Source organism: Chiloscyllium punctatum, chromosome 23, assembly GCF_047496795.1.
Source record: "Chiloscyllium punctatum isolate Juve2018m chromosome 23, sChiPun1.3, whole genome shotgun sequence".
Classification (NCBI taxonomy): Eukaryota; Metazoa; Chordata; class Chondrichthyes; order Orectolobiformes; family Hemiscylliidae; genus Chiloscyllium; species Chiloscyllium punctatum.
Genome location: NC_092761.1, coordinates 38,401,238 through 38,423,427, shown reverse-complemented (window position 1 = coordinate 38,423,427; position 22,190 = coordinate 38,401,238). Strand labels below are relative to the sequence as shown.

Sequence of the window (22,190 nt, the reverse complement as noted above, 5' to 3'; positions counted from 1 at the left end):
CCCCTTCACCTTCCCCCTCTCCTTCACCACTCTCGCCTTCCCCCTCTCCTTCCCCCTCCCCGTCACCACTCTCTCCTTCTCCCCTCTCCTTCACCACTCTCTCCTTCTCCTCTCTCCTTCCCCCTTCCTTCCACTCTCCTCTTCTACCCTGTCTCTTTCCCTCTCCTTCCTTTCCCTACCTCCTTCTCCCCTCTCTCCTTCCCCTCTCTTCTTCTACCCTGTCTCTTTCCCTCTCCTTCCTTTCCCTACCTCCTTCTCCCCTCTCTCCTTCCCCCTTCCTTCCCCTCTTTCCTTCTCTCCTCTCTCCATCCCCTTCACCACTCTCTCCTTCTCCCCTCTCTCCTTCCCCCTCTCCTTCCCCCTCCCCGTCACCACTCTCTCCTTCTCCCCTCTCCTTCACCACTCTCTCCTTCTCCCCTCTCTCCTTCCCCTCTCTCCTTCCCCCTTCCTTCCACTCTCCTATTCTACCCTGTCTCTTTCCCCCTCCTTCCTTTCCCTACCTCTTCTCCCCTCTCTCCTTCCCCCTTCCTTCCCGTCTCTCTTTATTTCTTCCTTCCCCCTCTCCTTCTCCACTCTCTCCTTCCCCCTCTCCTTCCCCCCTCACCTTCACCACTCTCTCCTTCTCCCCTTTCTCCTTCCCCTTCACCTTCCCCCTCTCCTTCACCACTCTCTCCTTCACCACTCTCTCCTTCTCTCCTCTCTCCTTCTCCCCTCTCTCCTTCCCCCTCTCCTTCACCCCTCACCTTCACTCCTCTCCTTCTCCCCTCTCCTTCCCCTCTCTCATTCCCCCTTGCTTCCACTCTCCCCTTCTACCCTGACTCCTTCCCCCTTCCCTCCTTTCCCCACCTCTTTCTCCCCTCTATCCTTCCCCCTTCCTTACCCTCTCTCCTTCTCTCCCTCTCCTTGCCCTTTCCTTCCCCTTTCTCCTTCTCCCCTCTCTCCTTCCCTCTTCCTTCTCCCCTCTCCTTCCCCTCTTTCCTTCCCCACCTCTCCTTCCCCCCTCTCCTTCACCACTCTCTCCTTCCCCCTCTTCTTCACCACACTCTTCTTCTCCCCTCTCACCTTCCCCCTCTCCTTCTCCCCTCTCCTTCAGCACTCTCTCCTTCGCCCCTCTCTCCTTCCCTCTCTCCTTCCCCCTCTCCCATTCCCCCTTGCTTCCACTCTCCCCTTCTACCCTGACTCCTTCCCCCTTCCTTCCTTTCCCCACCTCTTTCTCCCCTCTCTCCTTCTCCCCTCTCTCCTTCCTCTTCCTTCTCCCCTCTCCTTCCCCTCTCTCCTTCCCCACCTCTCCTTCCATCCTCTCCTTCACCACTGTCTCCTTCTCCCCCCTCTCCTTCCCCCCTCTGCTTTCCCCTCTCCTTCCCCCCTCACCTTCATCACTTTCTCCTTCTCCTCTCTCTCCTTCTTCCACTTCTTCTCCCCCTCTCCTTCTCCCCTCTCTCCTTTCCCCTGCCTTCTCCTCTCCCCTTCTCCCCTTCTCTCCTTCCCCCCTCTCTCCTTCTCCGCTCTCTCCTCCCCCCTTCCTTCCCCCCTCTCCTTCTCCACTCTTTCCTTTCCCCTTCTTTCCAATTTCTCCTTATCCCCCACTGCTTCTCCTCTCTCTCCACCCTCTTCCTTGTTGCGCCCTCTCTTTCGCCCCCCCCCGTTCACTCTATCTCCTTCTGACAACCCTCCTCCCCCTCTCTTTCACTCCCTGTCCATCCCCCCTTCCCCCCTCTCCTTCCACCCCACTGCTTCACCCCCTCTCCTTTCACCCTTCCCCTCTCTCCTTCCCACACTCTTTCCCTCACTCTTTCCCCCTCTTTCCTTCCCCCCCAACATCCCCTCCCCCCTTTCCCACTCCATTCCCCACTCTCCTTCCCCCAACTCCTTCTGACATCTCTCCTCTCCACTCTCTGACTCCGTCTCCTTGCCCCTCTCCTTCCCCCCCCTTCTCCCTCTACTTCCCCCCTTTCCCCCACTCACCTTTGCCCCCTTCCCCCTCTTCCTCCCCCCTCTCCTTACCCCCTCTCTCCTTCCCCCTCCCCCTCTCCTTCCCCCTTTCCTTACCCCGTCTCTACTTTCACACTCTCTCTGTCCACCCTCCTTTCCCCCTCTCCTTCCCCCCTTTCCCTCCCTCTCCTTCCCATCTCTACTTTCATCCCCTCTCCTTCCCCCTTTCCTTCCTCCTCTCTCCTCACACCCTCTCTCCTTCCCCCCCTCTCCTTCCCCACCTCTCCTTACACCCGTTCCCCCTCCTTTCCACCCTCCCTCCTCCCCCTCCTTCCCCCCTTTCTCTTCTCCCCCTTCCCCCACTCTCCATCTTATCCCTCTATTCCTCCCTCCTTCCCACACTCTCTCTCTGTCTGTACCTTGTGTTCTTTTACCCCTTTGTCTCAAAACAAATCACCTTGTGCTCCAAAATATTTTCATCTCTCCCTCTTCAAATACCCATGAGTCACATTGCTGTGGTGGGACGGTTTTATTTGTTTAAAATATCAACTAAAGAAAGCTGGAGAGGGTGTGAGAGAGGGGACAGAGAGAGAGAGAGACATCCGGACAGACAGAGAGATCCCCTCCCTGATACTCAGGGAATTGAATTGAACTGACCAATGTGTGTCTTATTTATGTGATTATCACATTTGATCACCCAGGCCTGTACACATCCCACATTACTCTGACATTAGAACAAGTCTTTGGAGGGAGTTTCTCATTTAAGGTTTTAATTCCCTCTTTGGGGAGTCTGGTCTGTCAGACACTTTCTGGGGATTGGTATATTTGTCTTAAATCGCAAGTCCCCAATTACTTTAATCCCAGACTTCAAGTCTGTTTTAAAAATGACAGGGCCGCAATCTGACAGGAACCAGTTACCCAGAGGCCCCTAAAACCCAGGGTCCCCCAGAGGAGATTAAACCTCGGGGTAAATAAACACACAACTCACGTGGGCCCCCACGGTGTGCAGCCTGTCGACCAGGCCTCAGGCCCGTGCTCCCCCTCTGGATGTTGTTCTTTCCTGGCCTTGAACCTTTTGGATCTTCATGTTGCAGATTTCCAAACAAAAGTTCCTTGGGATAAAAGAGAGTAAAGATCATGTGAAAGGGAGAGTGAGATCATTTTGAAGGCAAGCTTAAAATCCCAGGTTTAAAATCACCCCCACCCATCCCCAACGTATCAAAATATCTAACACAGTCAACAGTGAAACGTGGTGTGGGAGCAGATCTTCCCAGGGATTGGAGGAGGATAGTGAGGGAATAGCATCAGATTCTTACACTCTGCAGTGACCTGGGATCAATTGCCTTTTACTGAAAACAGTTCCCAACTTGTATGTGCCTGTAGCTCCCTCCAGTCTGAAACCCTCATTACCCTCTATCCTGTCTCCTGTCTCTGAGCCAATGGTGTCTTCATTCTGTTACTGACCCTTCAGTCCCTTCAGACACAGCAAGATCCCACAAGTAGCAGTGGGACCACAGACAGATTGTGTGTTTCACTGATGCTGGTTAAGGGTTCAATCCTGGCTTCAGGATGACAAAGATCCTGCTGCTCGACAAATTCAAACCACTTCCCACTTTCTTTCTTCTCTACGCACTCGCTTGCTCTCTCTCTCTCTCTCTCTCTCAGTCTCTCCACCCTCCCCTTCTCCATCTCTCATCTTTTTCCCTTTCTCTGATTTAACCTTGTACATGGTAATCTTTATCTAACCTTTTAAAAGATTGCAACATTTATATTTGACAATATTCCCTTTGATAAACAGTTTCCCAGCAGTCTCTGTGCCAGCAATGCTGTGGGCCATTGACGCACAGGGAGATCCCACAGGGTACTCCCTTCCTGCTCCAGAATGTGTTCCAATCCCACTTTCTGTCCAACAAGAGACTGTGGATATCTTTGAGACTCCTGTTTTTTTTAAAAAAAACCTCCATCCCAGGATTTAATTTTGTGGATGGTACTTTCGAGAAGGAAGTGATTGGAGCTGGGCGGTGATGGGATATTGGAGAGCCCCGTTCTCTCCCCACTCTCCCAGAGCCTGTCTCCCTTTCCCAGCCCAGCTACAAACACACATCTTATCCCTCTATCCCTCCCTCCTTCCCACTCTCTCTCTCTGTGGATCTTGTGCTCTTTTACCCCTTTTTCTCAAAACATTCACCTTGTGCTGTAAAATATTTCCATCTCCCCCACTTCAAATACCCACGAGTCACATTGCTGTGTGTGGGACGGTTTTATTTGTTTAAAATATCAACAAAAGAAGCTGGAGAGGGTGTGAGAGAGGGGACAGAGAGAGGGAGAGAGAGAGAGACATACAGACAGACAGAGAGATCCCCTCCCAGATACTCAGGGATTGGGCCAACCTGGGTCTTATTTATGTGATTATCACATTTGGGCACCCTTCTTGCAATGTAGGCCACTCTGCAGGTGGTTTGAGACACAGCAAGATCCCACAAGAAGTATTACTCTGATGTTACAACAAGTCTTTGGATAGAGTTTCTCATTTAAAATTTTAATTTCCTCTTTGTGGGAGTCCTGTCTGTCAGACACTCACTGGGGATTGATGTGTTGGTGTCAAATCCCAGGGTTTAAAAATGTGTTTCTGGAAAAGCGCAGCAGGTCAGGCAGTATCAAGGGAGAAGGAGAATCGACATTTCGGGCATAAGCCCTTCTTCAGGAATGACGAGGGTGTGCCAAGTGGGCTAAGATAAAAGGTAGGAAGGAGGGACTTGGGGGAGGGGCGTTGGGAATGCGATAGGTGGAAGGAGGTTACGGTGAGGGTGATAGGCCAGAGAGGGGGTAGGAGCGGAGAGGTCAGGAAGAAGATTGCAGGTTAGGAAGGTGGTACTGAGTTCGAGGGTTGGGACTGAGATAAGGTGGGCGGAGGGGCAATGAAGAAGCTGGAGAAATCGGAGTTCATCCCTTGTGGTTGGAGGGTTCCTAGGCGGAAGATGAGGCGCTCTTCCTCCAGGCATCGTGTTACCATGGTCTGGCGATGGAGGAGGCCATGTTACTTTAACCCCAGACTCAGTCTCCAGGATATGAATGGGACAAGACAGGTTTGATCAAAGATCAACGATTCCCACTGGGTGGAGATTCCAGAAAGAGGGAGAACATGTCACATCCAACAGCTGGAATAGGTAGAGAGGAAAGCTGCTTGCTGCTTCTGGGGCTAGGATTAGGATCATCTTCGAAAACCCTAACAATACTCTGAAACACTTTCAGGACTAAAATGAAGGAACACAGCCTTCCATTTCACACCAGGATATTGTACAGACTTTTCTTACTCACTCACTGAACCTGTCCAACCCCCTTCCCAGCCTCTCTCTGTCCTCTTGGCATTTTCCTGTCCCACATCACTTTGTGTTATCAGCAAACGGAACCGAGGGTCCCATCATCTCAGTCATTCATACAGATGATGCCCAGTGTTGAGTGGGGAACAGAGAATGATCCACTCCCATCTGCTGCTGTACAGCTCATGTCTGTCTCAGAGTCAGCTCTGAAACATCTCCAGGACACTCCCATCCTGTCTCTGGGGGTCTCTGGATTCCTTGGGACCAGCTGAGTTAGTCTTCGAGTTAACATCATCAGACTAGTCACCTGTCCAAAGCATTGGTCAGATCACATTTGGAATATTGTGTTCAGTTCTGGGCAACTCATTGAAGGAAGGGCGTTAAAGCCCTGGACAGAGTTCAAAAGACATTTACATGAGGAATGAAGGATTTTAGATACAAGGAAAAATGAGAGACTGGGTTTGTTCTCCTTGGAGCAGACAGATTAAGAGGTGACCTTATAGAGGAGTTCAAAATATGAAACAATTTTGAAAGGGTAAAGAATGATATTCTATTTCCACTAACTAGTATGTAAGACATGAGGGATCCAACAAAGGGAGTGCAGGTTCATAGTTCCTTCAAAGGTTCGCAGGATAGTCTTTGTCTTAAAATAACACAGTTCCTCTGTTTCCTGGTTTGCAACTGATTTCACAACTTCCTATATTCGACTTTCAATGCTCCCTCTGTCCTCTCACTTTATATTGGCTGGTATCCCCTTTGGACTGTCGTTCAGCCCCTCAGTGCCATCCCAGCCTCTGGAACCAGGGAGGCAGTGTACTACCTGGTGTCACAGCCCCACCCTCACACACACATCTGCCTGGTTCCCTTATAATGCGATACCCCAATCACTGTCAATCTCCCTCTTTGGTCATTTTCTGCATGAATTGAAGTGGGTTAGATTAGTGGAGGGTTCCTTTAGACAGGGGAAATAACTAATCTAACTCCTTTATTTAAAAAGGGAGGGAGGCAGAAAGCAGGAAATGACAGGACCAGTTCAATTAACTTCTGACCAAGTAATAATGTGAAACGTTTTCATCTTTCTGTGGTTCCTAACAGTTACCCATGTCCTGTATTATAGTATTGAAGTAATTCATGTTGGTATTTCAGGGGGAGGGTGTGCTGCCTTGTTACTGGATGGTGAAAGAAGAATAAAGGACCCAGTGGGACATTTCTCTCAAAAAAAATCAGTTTCAGTCATTCAGACAGTGGCTGCCATTCCTCCTCCTGGCCGCTAGAGGGAGCCACTCCAGTCTTCCAGGATCTCACCCATGGCAACTGATGATGGAAATCTATCAGCCAGGGCCCCCTCCAATTTCTTCTCTAGCCTCTTGCAGGAAGGTGTCTCAAACATTTGAGGAACAGCTCAATCTAGCCATCTCCCCCCATTACTATCCAGTAAATCAATGAGTGTCTTTCTCCACTAAGTAGAATGCTGCCTACCTACTGCTGACTACGCCCGATGGGGGTGAATAAGGTGTTAGTTGAACATTAATCTTCCAAGAATCTCAGTTTGGGGTGGGCAGGAAGAGTGTCCACAGACCTCACACAATGCAATGCATCTTGTGGAGGTGGGCAGCACGGTGGCACAGTGATTAGCACTGCTGCCTCACAGCGCCAGAGACCTGGGTTCAATTCCTGCCTCAGGCGACTGACTGTGTGGAGTTTGCACATACTCTCCGTGTCTGCATGGGTTTCCTCCAGGTGTTCCGGTTTCCTCCCACAGTCCAAAATTTTCCAGGTCAGGTGAATTGGCCATGCTAAATTGCCCGTAGTGTTAGGTAAGGGGTAAATGTAGGGGTATGGGTGGGTTGCGCTTCGGCGGATCGGTGTGGACTTGTTGGGCTGAAGGGCCTGTTTCCACACTGTAATCTAATCTAATCTAAATCTAAACATGTCAGAGACTTCACCTGCTACTCTCCTGCCTGATCATTCCGCAGTGTCCCCCAGCCTCTGTCCCTCCCCCCATCCCCAAATCCAAACCAATTCCATGCTGAGTTTTCAGAGAGGTTTCAGAATTTGCCTTCGTTGGCGTTGAGGTGACTGTATTAGGTGCAGTTGATGGCAATCCGGAGAGTGGCTGGAGATTGATACATATCCAATGTGATATATCATTCTTTCCTTTGCACATTGTTCATGTTCCTGTTGGAAACTGGTCACTGATACCACAGATTGGTTGCTGGGATGCAGATGCCCCTTGGCCTGCTTTGTTTGCTCCCCTACCATTTGGCATCCTTTAAGAAACACCGAAAGATGATGATAAAAAGAAAATGTTATGTTGAACAAAATTTTGGCTGCCTAAAAACCATAATGTTCTCAGTTATTTTACTGCAGCATTATGGGAACTTAAAAGTACAGAGGAGGACCCTCAGCCTTTTGTGCTTTGAAACAGCAGACATGTTGAGTCCCCCATCTCCAATTGAAACCTGGAAGTTCCTTATCCTGAACAAGTTCTCCAACTCTCTTCCATTTATTCCTGGAACCAGGTTCCACTACCTTTTTCTGTCAAATATTCCTAGATGCTGGGAGCTCAAAATAAGTAAACAGTTCTCCTCATCTGCCCTCTTAGTGATATCGCAATGATATTGAATCTCTGGTTATACACTACTGAGATTCCTTCACATTGGGAATAACCTCCATTGTGTAGAGTGGCACTATCGCTGTGTTAAATAGACTCCGAACAGACCCAGGAACACAAGAGTGGGCTATGGGCCAGCAACAGCAGCAGAGTTGTATTCCAACACAATCTGTCACCTCATGGTCTGGCATCTCCCCCACTCAAGCATTTCATTCATGAAGTTGCCAACAAGATAAATCTTGTGGGACTGTAGGAACCCGAACATGTCTGCTGTCTATTGTAGAGAATGAGCAGTACCTGTCTATAATACAGGGAACAGCAGTCCCCGTCTATAATACAGGGAACAGCAGTCCCCGTCTATAATACAGGGAACAGCAGTCCCCGTCGATAATACAGGGAACAGCAGTCCCTGTCGATAATACAGGGAACAGCAGTCCCTGTCGATAATACAGGGAACAGCAGTCCCTGTCGATAATACAGGGAACAGCAGTCCCTGTCTGTAATACAGAGAACAGCAGTCCCTGTCTATAATACAGAGAACAAGGAGTCCCGGTGTATCCAGTAGCAAACAATAGTCCCTGTTTGTATTGTGGAGAACTGCTGCCTGAGTGTAGATTTTAGAAAACAGCCATCCTTATTTTTATTGCAATTGTACCAGCCTCCACCACATCCTCTGGCAGCTCATTCCATAAACGTACCACCCTCTGTGTGAAAACATTGCCCCTTAGGTCCCTCTTATATCTTTCCCCTCTCATCCTAAACCGATGCCCTTCAATTCTGGACTCCCCCACCTCAGGATAAAGACTTTGTCTATTTACCCTATCTATTTCTGGACTCCACGACCCCAGGGAAAAGACTTTGTCTATTTACCCTATCCATGCCCCTCATAATTTTGTAAACCTCTATAAAGTCACCCCTCAGCCTCCGATGCTCCAGGGAAAACAGCCCCAGCCTATTCAACCTCTCCCTATAGCGCAAATCCTCCAACCCTGGCAATATCCTTGTAAATCTTTTCCGAACCTTTTCAAGTTTCACAACATCTTTCTGAGACCAGAATTGCACGCAATATTCCAACAGTGTCCTGTACAGCCGCAACATGACCTCCCAACTCCTGTACTCAATATTCTGACCAATAAAAGAAAGCATACCAAATGCCACCTTCACTATTCTACCTAATTGCGACTCCACTTTCAAGGAGCTATGAACCTGTACTCCAAGGTCTCTTTGTTCAGCAACACTCCCCAGGACCTTATCATTAAGTGTATAAGTCCTGCTAAGATTTGCTTTCCCAAAATGAAGCACCTCGCATTTATCCAAATTAAACTCCATCTGCCACTTCTCAGCGCATTGGCCCATCTGATCAAGATCCTGTTGTAATCTGAGGTAAGCTTCTTCGCTGTCCATTACACTTCCAACTTTGGTGTCAGCTGCAAACTTACTAACTACAACTCTTATGCTCACATCCAAATCATTTATATAAATGATGAAAAGTAGTGTACCCAGAACCGATCCTTGTGGCACTCCACTGGTCACAGACCTCCTGTCTGAAAAACACCCCTCCATCATCACCCTATGACTTCTACCTTTGAGCCAGTTCTGTATCCAAATGGCTACTTCTCCCTGTATTCCATGAGATCTAACCTTGCTAATCAGTCTCCCATAGGGAACCTTGTCGAATGTCTCACTGAAGTCCATGTCGATCACATCTACCACTCTGCCCTCATCAATCCTCTTTGTTACTTCTTTAAAAAACTCAATCAGTTTTAGATTAGATTAGATTAGATTACTTACAGTGTGGAAACAGGCCCTTCGGCCCAACAAGTCCACACCGCCCCGCCGAAGCGTAACCCACCCATTCCCCTACATCTACATTTACCCCTTACCTAACACTATGGGCAATTGAGCATGGCCAATTCACCTGGCCTGCACATTTTTGGACTGTGGGAGGAAACCGGAGCACCCGGAGGAAACCCACGCAGACACAGGGAGAACGTGCAAACTCCACACAGTCAGTCGCCTGAGGCGGGAATTGAACCCGGGTCTCAGGCGCTGTGAGGCAGCAGTGCTAACCACTGTGCCACCGTGCCGCCCACTCATGTTTTGTGAGACATGATTCCCCACGCACAAAGCCATGTTGACTATCCCTAATCAGTCCCTGCCTTTCCAAATACATGTACATCCTGTCCCTCAGGATTCCCTCCAACAACTTGCCCACCACCGAGGTCAGGCTCACCGGTCTATAGTTCCCTTGCTTGTCCTTACCCCTTTTCTTAAACAGTGGCACCACGTTTGCCAACCTCCAGTCTTCCGGCATCTCACCTGTGACTATCGATGATACAAATATCTCAGCAAGAGGCCCAGCATTCACTTCGCTAGCTTCCCACAGAGTTCTCGGGTATACCTGATCAGGTCCTGGGAATTTATCCACCTTTAACCGTTTCAAGACATTCAGCACTTCCCCCTCTGTAATCTGGACATTTTGCAAGGTGTCACCATCTATTTCCCTACAGTCTATATCTTCTATATCCTTTTCCACAGTAAATACTGATGCAAAATACTCATTTAGTATCTCCCCCATTTTCTGTGGCTCCACATAAAGGCCGCTTGCTGATCTTTGAGGGGGCCTATTCTCTCCCTCATTACCCTTTTGTCCTTAATGAATTTAATAAAACCCTTTGGATTCTTCTTAATTCTATTTGCCAAAGCTGTCTCATGTCCCCATTTTGCCCTCCTGATTTCCCTCTTAAGTATACTCCTACCTCCTCTATTCTCTAAGGATTTACTCGATTTATCCTGTCTATTCCTGACATATGCTTCCTTCTTTTTCTTTCCCAAACCCTCAATTTTTTTAGTCATCCAGCATTGCCTATGTATACCAGCCTTCCCTTTCACCCTGACAGGAATATATTTTCTCTGGATTCTTGTTATCTCATTTCTGAAGGCTTCCCATTTTCCAGCCATTCCTTTACCTGCGAACATCTGCCTCCAATCAGCTTTCGAAAGTTCCTGCCTAATACCGTCAAAATTGGCCTTTCTCCAATTTCGAACTTCAACTTTTAGATCTGGTTTATCCTTTTTCATTACTATTTTAAATCTAATAGAATTATGGTCGCTGGCCCCAAAGTGCTCTCCCACTGACACCTCAGTCACCTGCCCTGCCTTATTTCCCAAGAGTAGGTCAAGTTTTGCATCTTGTCTAGTTGGTACACCTACATACCGAATCAGAAAATTGTCTTGTACGCATTTAACAGATTTCTCTCCATCTAAACCTTTAACACTATGGCAGTCCCAGTCTATATTTGGAAAGTTAAAATCCCCTACCATAACTACCCTATTATTCTTACAAATAGCTGAGATCTCCTAACAAATTTGTTTCTCAATTTCCCTCTGACTACTGGGGGATCAATAATACAATCCCAATAGGTGATCATCCCTTTCTTATTTCTCAGTTCCACCTAAATAACTTCCCTGGGTGTAGTTCTGGGAATATCTTCCCACAGCACAGCTGTCATGCTATCCCTCATCAAAAATGCCATTTCCCCTCCTCTCTTGCCTCCCTTTGTATCCTTCCTGAAGCATTTGTATCCTGGAACATTAAGCTGCCAGTCCTGCCCATCCCTGAGCCATGTTTCCGTAATTGCTATGATATCCTAGTCCCATGTTCCTAACCATATCCTGAGTTCATCTGCCTTCCCTGTTAGGCCCCTTGCATTGAAATAAATGCAGTTTAATTTATTAGTCCTACCTTGTCCCTGCCTGCCCTGATTGTTTGACTCACTTCTGTTCTCAGCTGTACCCATCTCAGATTGATCTCTTTCCTCACTATCTCCCTGGGTCCCACCCCCCACCTTACTAGTTTAAATCCTCCCGAGCAGTTCTAGCAAATTTCCCTGCCAGTATATTAGTCGCCTTCCAATTTAGGTGCAATCCGTCCTTCTTGTACAGGTCACTTCTACCCCAAAAGAGATTCCAATGATCCAAAAATGTGAATCCTTCTCCCATACACCAGCTCCTGGGCCATGCATTCATCTGCTCTATCCTCCTATTCCTGCCCTCACTAGCTCGTAGCACTGGGAGTAATCCAGATATTACTACCCTTGAGGACCTCCTTTTTAAATTTCTGCCTAACTCTCTGTAATCTCCCTTCAGAATCTCAACCTTTTCCCTTCCTATATCATTGGTTCCAATGTGGACAATGACCTCCTGCTGGCCCCTCTCCCACTTGAGAACATTCTGCACCCTCTCGGAGACATCCTTGATCTTGGCACCAGGGAAACAGCACACCATTCTACTTTTTCTCTGCTGGCCACAGAAACGTCTGTTTGTACCTCTGACTACAGAATCCCTTAACACAATTGATCTCTTGGAAGCCGACGTACCCCTCGTTGCATTAGAGCCAGTCTCAATACCAGAAACTTGGCTGTTCATGCTACATTCCCCTGAGAATCCATCACCCCCTCCATTTTCCAAAACAGCATACCTGTTTGAAATGGGTATATCCACAAAAGACTCCTGCACTAGCTGCCTACCTCTCTTACCCTTCCTGGAGTTAACACATCTATGTGACTGTATCTGAGACTTTCCCCCTTCCTATATCTGTCATCCATCACATACTGTTGCTGTTGCAAATTCCTCATTGCTTCTATCTGTCTCTCCAACCGATCCACACAGTCTGATAAGATTCGCATCCAACAGCATTTATGGCAGATATAATCCACAGTAACCTTTAAAATCTCTTTAAACTCCCACATCTGACATGAAGTACATATCACTGCAAAGGCCATTTTTGCTCCTTCACAATCTACAGACCCTGAAAATACACCGTCTTATTCCTCTACAAACACTGCCCCAGGTTAAATTAATAGTTATGGCTTATATTTTAAATTTAATCAAGAGACTTATCTCCAAAAACATATAATCAAGAAAGAATCCACTATACTCACTACTGCAACCTCTCTCTTGGACAGACTTAAAACAATTAACTTATCTGATTCTGTGCTGTGAACTTCGCCCAACAGTTCCTCCAAGATTAGTTGTGAATTTTACTGTTTGTTAATTTTCCCAGATGCATTCCGATGTCCAGCGATACATGAATTCAAACAGCAAAGGCAGTAACTGTGCAGGTTCTCGTTCTCTCTCTCCTCAGGGTTCATTCCAGAGTATTTTTGCATTGAGACTCTTAATCTTTTCAAGAAAGCTGAGGGAGTCTCATCTTTCTCCTGTCTAACTTCAAAGGCTTTAGTCAAATTCTGCGACTTTGGAACTGCCTCTCTTACTCCTTTTAGAATCAGGTCTTTCAATTCCCTCATTGTTTCTCTATGATCCAGGTTTTGATTGTCCCACTGGGGGTCTCTGAGGGGAAACTTTGTCTCTCCCTGTCCAGCATCCCCATCCCCAATGGGATATTTCCTGTCCCATATTTTAATGGATGCTCCTCGAATAAGTCCCCTTTCTTCTCCAGCAAATAGTATATTCAAAATAGGCATTAACTCTGTCCATGTATACAGACTGGGCCCCAAGAATTGATCAATTTGTTCAGACAACCCTACCGGATCCTCAACCAGGACCTTCATCTCCTTTTTAAATGTTCTGACCTCCCCACTGGTGAGGGGGCACTTACAAACCCAATCTCTTTGACCCCTACTGGTACCTCCTGAAGGGGATAACTCTTTACGTTCTTCCCCTTTTTTTTGTTTTCCTCCCCTAGGCTTTGGTTTAGATACTCCGGAGGCCTCCTCAACATCTACTTTATCTTCCTTTTCTTTCGTTGAGGATTGAGGGTCTGGGACAACATCCCTGTCAACCGCCCCTTCTTCCTCCCCTTGTGGGTCATCTTTTCCCTGTCCCCATCTATCTGTCTCTCCTCCTACTCCTCCACTTCCACCTAATTTGGTCCGGGGGGGGCGGGGTGAAGCAGCCAAGAGGATCCCTTGTCTTTACTACCATCATTCCCAAACTGCCCTTCCAACAAGACGCATAGTCTGCCTCCTCTTGACTAAAAGGTTGTTTTTCATTCACATACAGATCTAAATACTGACAGACCCAATCCTCGTCCGAGCTGTACTTTGGCCAGAAGACAGCCGGACGAAGGATTGTTTCTTTGGTCCATTCTAAACAACAATATTTCATCATTTTCTTTTTATCTTTTTCCCTTGTACAAGTGTTACTTGTCCATTTCCTCAACATCCTCCCCAATGGAGTTTCTGGAGGAATGTTACCAGGGACCTTTTCTTCCTTTACTTCGTCACAGTTTGACTTACTCTGCCTACCCCCCATTTCTCAGGACCCTCGCCAGTCCCTCAGCGATTAAATACCCCTTTTCCTGGCCACCAAGGCAATACTTAAAAGTCAGTTTTCTTACCTTGGTCTGTGCACAGAGGTGCCTGGCCCCTTTTTGCTGTATTTTCTATCGACCTCCTTTCACTGTCTGATTCAGATGTCTCTCTTGTGGGATTCGTACCAGACACCCAAGGGAGCGGACCAAACTGGGACACGAGACCGCTCCTCAATCGGGAACGGGACGCATCTTCCCAGTGTCCAGGGCCAGCCACTCCCCCGGCGATGGAAGAATATCCCGGACAGGCCCCCAATTGTGGGAAATAGAACCCACTCACTTCAATAATTTCAGTCCGAGACAAGATCTGAAGCAGCAGTATCGTTTATTATAGCGTGGTGCCTCTAAGATATGCATACCGAGCTTAATGAGTACACAACTTATATACAATTCAATTCTCTTTCCCTCCTCCCACTATTCTAAACCCGGCGCCCATTACTGTTGTTTATCTCTTGCCTTATCCGGCCTCGTACATAACAAAGTATAAGTCTTGCTTGGCCATTTCACCACATCGTGCTGTGGTCCATTGTTAGTGTATCCTCTTCCACTACCATCTGCTTCCTTGCATTGCTAAAGTAACATTTCCTCCCGTTCTTTATCCACACTGAACCTTATGAACTCTTGATTGTGGTTTTTTTTATGTTTTTGCAGAAGTGGGAAACAGATGCTTATAACTGTTTGTACAATATTAACCTACACCCCCCCCCCCCTTCCTCTTTCATGACTCAACCTTGTGATTTTTACAGATAACAACATTTATAATGACTCCTCACACTCTGATCCACCAGACACCACATGAAATGGTGTCAGACCCAAACAGGTGAATGGTCACATTGACGGGACTGAGTGTGGAAGGTTCTTGTCCCAATGGAACAGGGATCACCATAAGATGGAACATCAGGATGAAGGGATTCCCTCCCAAAGTCTGCTCCACCTTTCAGTCAGACCATGTCTGGTCTGATCTGATCATTCTCAACCCAACTTTCCTTCCCCGATCCCCATAAGACCCTGTTTCTCCAGGGATCCACCTCCTGGGGGCGGTGCCCAAGCGGGGCAGCGATCCCTATTGGCCAGCACCATTGGATCGACAGAGCCCTTACCCAATCGGAGCCGGGGGCTGAGCTGTGTCCCGCCCTGAGGTGTCTCGAGGCGGTGCCGTTGAACCGACACTGCGCGAGGAAAGGGAAGGGGCTTGCGCATGCGTAGCATTTCAAACCGGGAGCCGCGGGAAGGCGGTTGGTTCGTCTTCTCTTCTCCGGGGGTTTCGGCTGCGCTGGACTCAGGAGGTTGGTTTTAAACCAACATCTTTCCCGAGACGGCGTGAAGATCAACAAACTGTTAATGTTGAGTTATAGAGTCTGGGGGAGGTAACACCAAACAGCTGTAAACACACAGCAGCATCCTCCGAGGAGCTGGGAAATCCTGAGGGTGGCCTTTTGCCTGAAATGTTCCTTTCCGTGATCCGCGGATGGTGCCTGAGCTGCTGGGCGTTTCCAGCGCCATCCTGATCCTTCCTCACACCTGCCTTTGGCCCCACCCTTCTCTGCTGTCCGGACCCCCGATTGGCCGACACCACGGCGATCGACAGTCTAAGTGACCAATCGGAGGCGGGGAGAGTGTTAACTCCCGCCCTGAAGGCTTGAGGCGCCGCCGTTGAACTGAGTCTGCGCGGAGGTGAACTGCACACGCGCAGTGTTTAAACCCGGAAGTTTCCTCCGGGTGCTCCGGTTTCCTCCCACAGTCCAAAAAGATGTGCAGGTCAGGTGAATTGGCCATGCTAAATTGCCCGTAGTGTTAGGTAAAGGGTAAATGTAGTGGTATGGGTGGGTTGCGCTTCGGCGGGGCGGTGTGGACTTGTTGGGCCGAAGGGCCTGTTTCCACACTGTAAGTAATCTAATCTAATCTAATCTAGTGGTATCTTTTCCTCTACGTGGCTTAACCCACAATGGACAGTTAGATTGCAGTGGTTCAAGAAGCTCATCCACACCTTTTGAATTTGGCAACTAGGAATGAGCAATAAATGCTGGCCCAGCCAGCGATGCCCGATTCCCATGACTGAAAAAACCAGAGACAAACTCAATTGGGAATTGTAATTTATTGCTCTTGATGTCATGGAAGGCACTGCTTGAGTTCTGATGGGATGGTCTGAGGCTTCTCATTGTCATCTATGTCATTCAGGGCCTGGGAACATTCCACCTGCTTCTTGTCGTCAGTTCAGTTTACTGGAACAGAAAGTCCCTTATTTTACGGTTATATCTGTGTCAGAAATACTGTTATTAATAAACTGTGGTTCTTGTTTTTTTCTATCTACCCCCCCCCCCAGGCTACGTGCTGCTTCCTTCTCAGAACTTTGCTGAGAAACCTGCCCTCGCTCTCAGTACAAACCAGTCACTGATGGTTGAGTGAGATGGACAACTCCAACAATCCTGTCCCCTCAGTGCTCCACCGTGTACAAACTGAAGCGTCTGCAATGGATCAAGTGAGGTGCTTCAGTTTTAGAAATACAATACAGATTTGTTTCTATATTTATTATTGAACACTAACCCCACTCTGCCTGTTATTTACACAGTGTTTCCACCTTTTTAGTTTCTGTTTAATCTTCAATGTGATTCTGATTGTGGGGAAATGAATTCACTCCAAATGGGGAAAGAAGAGAGTCGTGAAGTCGTTCCGATCCAGACTGAGGGGGCCTGTGTGAACCTTGGAAGTTATAAGTATCACTGCTGTCATAATGTTTTTGCTGATTCTGCACCCACCCCGACTTCTTTCAACCGTCTGTGCTGAAGGTTGAAATTTTATTGAAGATTTTCCAGTCTCCACTCGAGCTAAGTGAGGGTCATCTCTCATTGTGAGGTCAGAGACCCAGACACTCAGAGACATGGCCTCACAGTGTGGTTTCTACAGGATATCTCTTCCTCAATGTTTCCTGCTGGGGACATGCACAGGCATGAAGGAGCCAGAATGGGACTCTGTCTCGGCTGCAATGGAACATTAACAATTACACTCGATATTCGTAGGCCTGTGGAGTACGTTACTCCAGGTTCCTGCTCACTACCGTACCCAGTAAGCCTGCTGGAAGGTGAATCTGTGTCGGAGTGAAAGGCGACTGTGCCTTTCAGCTGAGAGGGAATCCTCTGCCAATAACATCCACCCTCTGGATTCACCCAGTGACAGCTCTGTTTTGGATATTCCTGGGTTTGTCTTTTCCTGGAGTCGAGCTCCACAATCGAGCAGCTCCAGGGAGAGAGGAATAAAGGACAAGCTTGTGAATGGAACAGTGAGCACAAAACCTCGGGTTCCTGGGTAACTGCACAAACCAATGTGTCCACAGGAGTAAGTTGCAGGACTCTGCTGGGAGCTATTTCTCACCGAGTGACAGAACTTTCCTACACTTTGTTAGAATGATCTCCTCACTGTGTTGCATTATATTGAATTATTTCCAGTATTGCTTTTTCGTTTGAAGAGAATAATCTATCAGTGATAGTATAGTGACTGGAAATGGCAGAATAGAAGCATGTATGAGAACCAAATATTAAAACAAAACCTTCTGATCACACATTTTGTAGAAAGATTGTCCCATTTCTTTCTCTGTCACGCCATGTGCTGATTCTGATAGTGGAACTGGTGTAAAAGACGGCATGCCAGTGACACTCAGACAACAATACAGAATAAAAACTGAAAGAACTGTGGATGCTGTAAATCAGAAAGATAAAATAGAAATTGTTGGAAAAGCACAGCAGGTCTGGCAGCATCTGTGGAGGGAAATCCCTTCTGATGACGGATCACTTTACCCGAAATGTTATCTCTGATTTCTATCAACAAATGCTGCCAGACCTGCTGAGCTTTCCAGCAATTTTTTGTTTTGTTTCTGAAAATGATGCAGGCTCACTGAGCCTTCACTGGTGATGATGGCTTTTCCTGGAGCATTGTTTTATTTTCAGGGATTCAGAGCTTGTTTGACATTTGTTGTCTTGACTCATTCACAGGTGCAACAGATGTCGGGTTGGCTGGCCAGGCTAGAATTTTTGTTCAACCCTAATTGCATAGAGGGCAATTAAGAGTGAACCACATTGCTGTGGGTCTGAAATCACATGCAGGTTAGATGAGGTAAGGATGACAATTTCCTTCCCTGAATATCAGTGAAACTGATGTGTGTTTTTTTTATCTAATGAGTAATAATGGTTTCATGGTCATCATTAAACTCTTCATTCCAGGATTTTACTGAATTCCGATTCCACCATCTGCCATGTCAGGATCTGAACCCAGTTTCCAGAACATTCCCTGGGTCACTGGATTCCTGGCCAGTCATGTCCATATCCGTGAATAAAAACAAATCACCTTGCGCATGGTGATCCATGTAGGTATCAAGAACACAGGAGGGACAATGAAAGGGATTCTGCTGAGGGAACCTGGCCATCTAAGGATTAAATTAAAACACAAGATGACAATTTGAACAGACTCTGCACTGCTCCGATGAAATTGTCAATGTGGAAATCGGACTATAGTTTGGCATCTGAAGCTGAATAATAGATGTAGGACAAATGAGTTTTGATTCATGGGCTACGGACACCCTGGGTGAAAGAGACTGATGAACTGTTGGACAGTCTTCAACTTCACTGAACATAACTAACTCTTTGTAATTCTCTTCCACAGAGAGCAGCAGATGCTGAGTCATTATCGAGAATCAAGGTTGAGTTTGACAGAATTTGGATCTACAAGGGAATAAATGTTTGTGGGAGTGGAGATGGAGTCAGCTGGAATGTGGAGAAGATCAATCTGCTTTCATGGGGAGGTTTAATTGTCCCCATGATGCCCTGCTGCTTGTGGTTAGGTGACATGGGAGGCTATGAGCTGGCTCAGTGCTATTGTGACAATTGACATTTTGTTACCTGATTGTTGCAAGACTGGTTATGACATCCCCTGAAATTAAACTTGTTAGATACTCCCTTCAATAATCGTAATGACACTAGAGGCTTTTTTCCCACTCCAAGCACTCCCACTACAGTCCAAACTTCCAACCATAGTTTGTTTAAGGGAGTAGACCACAGAGTACTCACCCCACCCTCCTCTAAATGCTTTTTAACTTCGAGCTTTTAAAGATGCACTTAACCAGCACAATCTTACAAAATTTACTGCTCTCCTCTCAAGCTGCTTTAAGTCGAAATCAACACTATCCTCATGTACCACATCCTCACAATCTGTTTCAGTGATACTGACCTGCAGAATACTCCTTCCAGTCTGCTCAGTGATACTGACTTGCTGCACACTCAGAAACATAGAAAATAGCTGCAGATGTTGGCCATTCGAGGCAGCACCATCGTTCAAGAAGATGATGGCTGATCATTCAATTTCAGTATCCCACTCCTGCTTCCTCTCCATACCCCCTTGATCCCTTTAGCCTGAAGACCCATTTGCAGCTCCCTGAATATACATCTAATGACCTGGTCCCAACAGCTCTCTGTGGTAGACATTCCATAGGTTCAATGGCTGTCCCCATTCTTCGAAATTCCAGTGAGTACAAACCCAATTGATCCAGTCTTTCTTCATATGTCAGTCCAGCCATCCTTGGAATCAGTCTGTTGAAGCTTTGTGAGATTCACTCAATAGGAAGAATGTCCTTCCTCAGATTAGGAGATCACAGTACTGCACGGAGTACTCAAGGTGTGGCCTCCCAAAGGCCCTGTACAACTCAAGAAGACATCCATTGTCCTGTATCAAATCCTCTCATTCTGAAGGCCAGCATGCCATGAGCTTTCCCCCATTTCCTACACCTGCATGCCAATGTTCAGTGACCGTTCCACCATCACACCCAGGTCTCATTCGACTTCACCTTTTCCTGCCACTATTCAAATCATAATCTGCCTTCCTGTTTTTTCCACAAAGTGGATAACTTCTCGTTTATCCCCATTATGTTGCGTTTGTAAGTATTTACCCTTTCAGCCAGCCTATCCAAGTCACTCTGCAACTTCTGAGCATCCTCCTCACAACACACACTACCACTCAGCTGTCTGCACATTTGGAGATGTTGCATTCAATTCCTTCATCCAAACTATTAACGTGTATTGTGAACAACTTGGGTCCCTATGGTACCCCACCCATCACTGCCTGCCACTCTGAGAAGCAACAGTTTATTACAACTCTCTGCTTCCTGTCTGCCAACCTGTTCTCTATCCACATCAAATCACAACCTCCGATACCATGAGCCATAACTTTCCTTACTAATCTGTTATGTGGAACCTTGTCAAAAGCCTTTTGAAAGCCCAAAGTCTCAACACCAACTGATTCACCCTTGTGTACTGGACACATCCTCAAAAATTCCAGACGGTTTGTCAAGCATGATTTCCTTTCGTGAATCCATGCTGATTAAGATCAATCGTGTCACTGCTTTCCAAATGCTTAGTTATTATGTCCTTAACATTTACTCCAACATTTTCCCTTCCATTGGTTTCAGGCTAACCAGCCTATCATTCCCCATTTTCTTTGTCCATCCTTTTTTTAAAAAAATAATGCAGTCACATTAGCTCCCCTCCAGTCATAGAATCACGACAGTGTAGAAATAAGCCATTTGGCCCAACAAGTCCACACTGACCCTCTGAAGACTATCCCACCCACACCCATTCCCCTACCTTATTACTCTACATTTTCCTGACTAATGCAGCTAGCCCACACATCCCTGAACACTTTAGTATTGCCAATTCAACTAACCTGCAATTCCCCCCCAAGACTGTGGGAGGAAACCAGAGCACCCAGGGGAAACCCACGTGGACAATGTGCAAACTCCACACAGACAGTCACCTAAGGCTAGAATTGAACCCAAGTTCCAGATGCTGTGAAACAGCAGGGCTAACAACTGAGCCACCATGCTGCCAAGTCTTTTAGAGCTCTTCCAGAGTCTACAGAATGCTGGAAAATGATCACAATGCATCCACTATTTCTCGGGTGACTTCATTAAGGACATCCTTAAAGATGGAGAGCATAAGGCTTTGGGGATTTATTAGGTTTTATTTCCATCGATTTCCCCAATAGTCATGGAGTCCTCCAGCATAGAGATGTCCCATTTGGGCCCAAACTGATCCATGATGACCAACATGTCCTCCACATTAACCCCATTTCCCTGAGCTTGGCCCATATCCTTCTAAACCTTTCCTCTCCGTGTATTTGTCCAAATGAGTTTTAAATGTTGTTAATGTGCCCGCTTCAATCACTTCCACAAGCAGCTCATTCCAAATGTGTTTCCCCTCAGTTACCATTTTGTTCTTTCCCCACTAACTTTAAACTGATGCCCTCTAGTCCTCGATTCGCAATGCCTGGGATAAAGATTGAGTGCATTCACCCTTTCCATGCCTCTCATGATCTTGTACACTTCTATAAGATCCAGCCTCAGTTTCTTGCACTCTGAAGAAAAAAAAACTTCTAAGCTTATCCAACCTCTCCTCAGAACTCAGACAGTTGAGTCCTACCAACATCCTCATAAATTTCTTCTGCACTCTTTCCAGTTTAGTAACATCCTTCCTGTAGCAAAGGCACCAAAACTGAATGCAATACTCCGAAGTGCAGCCTCATCAACGTCCTGTATAACTGTTAACACAACTTCCCAACTTCTATATTCAATGCTAAAACTGATGAAGGTCAGTGTGCCAAATGTCTTCTTCACTGCCCTGTCTACCTGAGACTCCACTTTCAGAGAATCATGCACCTGAAATGCAAGGTCCCTCTGTTCCAGTACACTCCTTAAAGCCCAAACATTCGGCATGAAACTCCTGTCTTGATTTAACTTTCTAAAACCCAAGACCTCACCCTTTGAGTCATAGAGATGTACAGCATGGAAACAGACCCAACTCATCTGTGCCGACGAGATATCCCAATCCAATCTAGTTCCACTTGCCAGCACACGGCCCATATTCCTCCATATCCTTCCTACTTATATACTCATCCAGATGCCTTTTAAATATTGGAATTGTACAGCCTCCACCACTTCTTCTGGCAGCTC

At 46.9% G+C, this 22,190-nt stretch overlaps 1 long non-coding RNA gene across 2 annotated transcripts; it reads left to right on the top strand.

Annotated features, from left to right (window-relative positions):
• Nucleotides 1-15,390: 15,390 nt before the first annotated feature.
• Nucleotides 15,391-19,437, top strand: LOC140494052 (uncharacterized). Of its 2 annotated transcripts, none has more exons than XR_011963886.1 (5): nt 15,391-15,958; nt 16,524-16,679; nt 16,770-17,533; nt 18,187-18,307; nt 18,415-19,437. It is a non-coding gene; the product is annotated as an uncharacterized lncRNA (long non-coding RNA). The 2 variants fall into 2 exon arrangements; XR_011963887.1 differs by having other exon boundaries at nt 15,393-15,958; nt 18,854-19,435.
• Nucleotides 19,438-22,190: the final 2,753 nt, after the last annotated feature.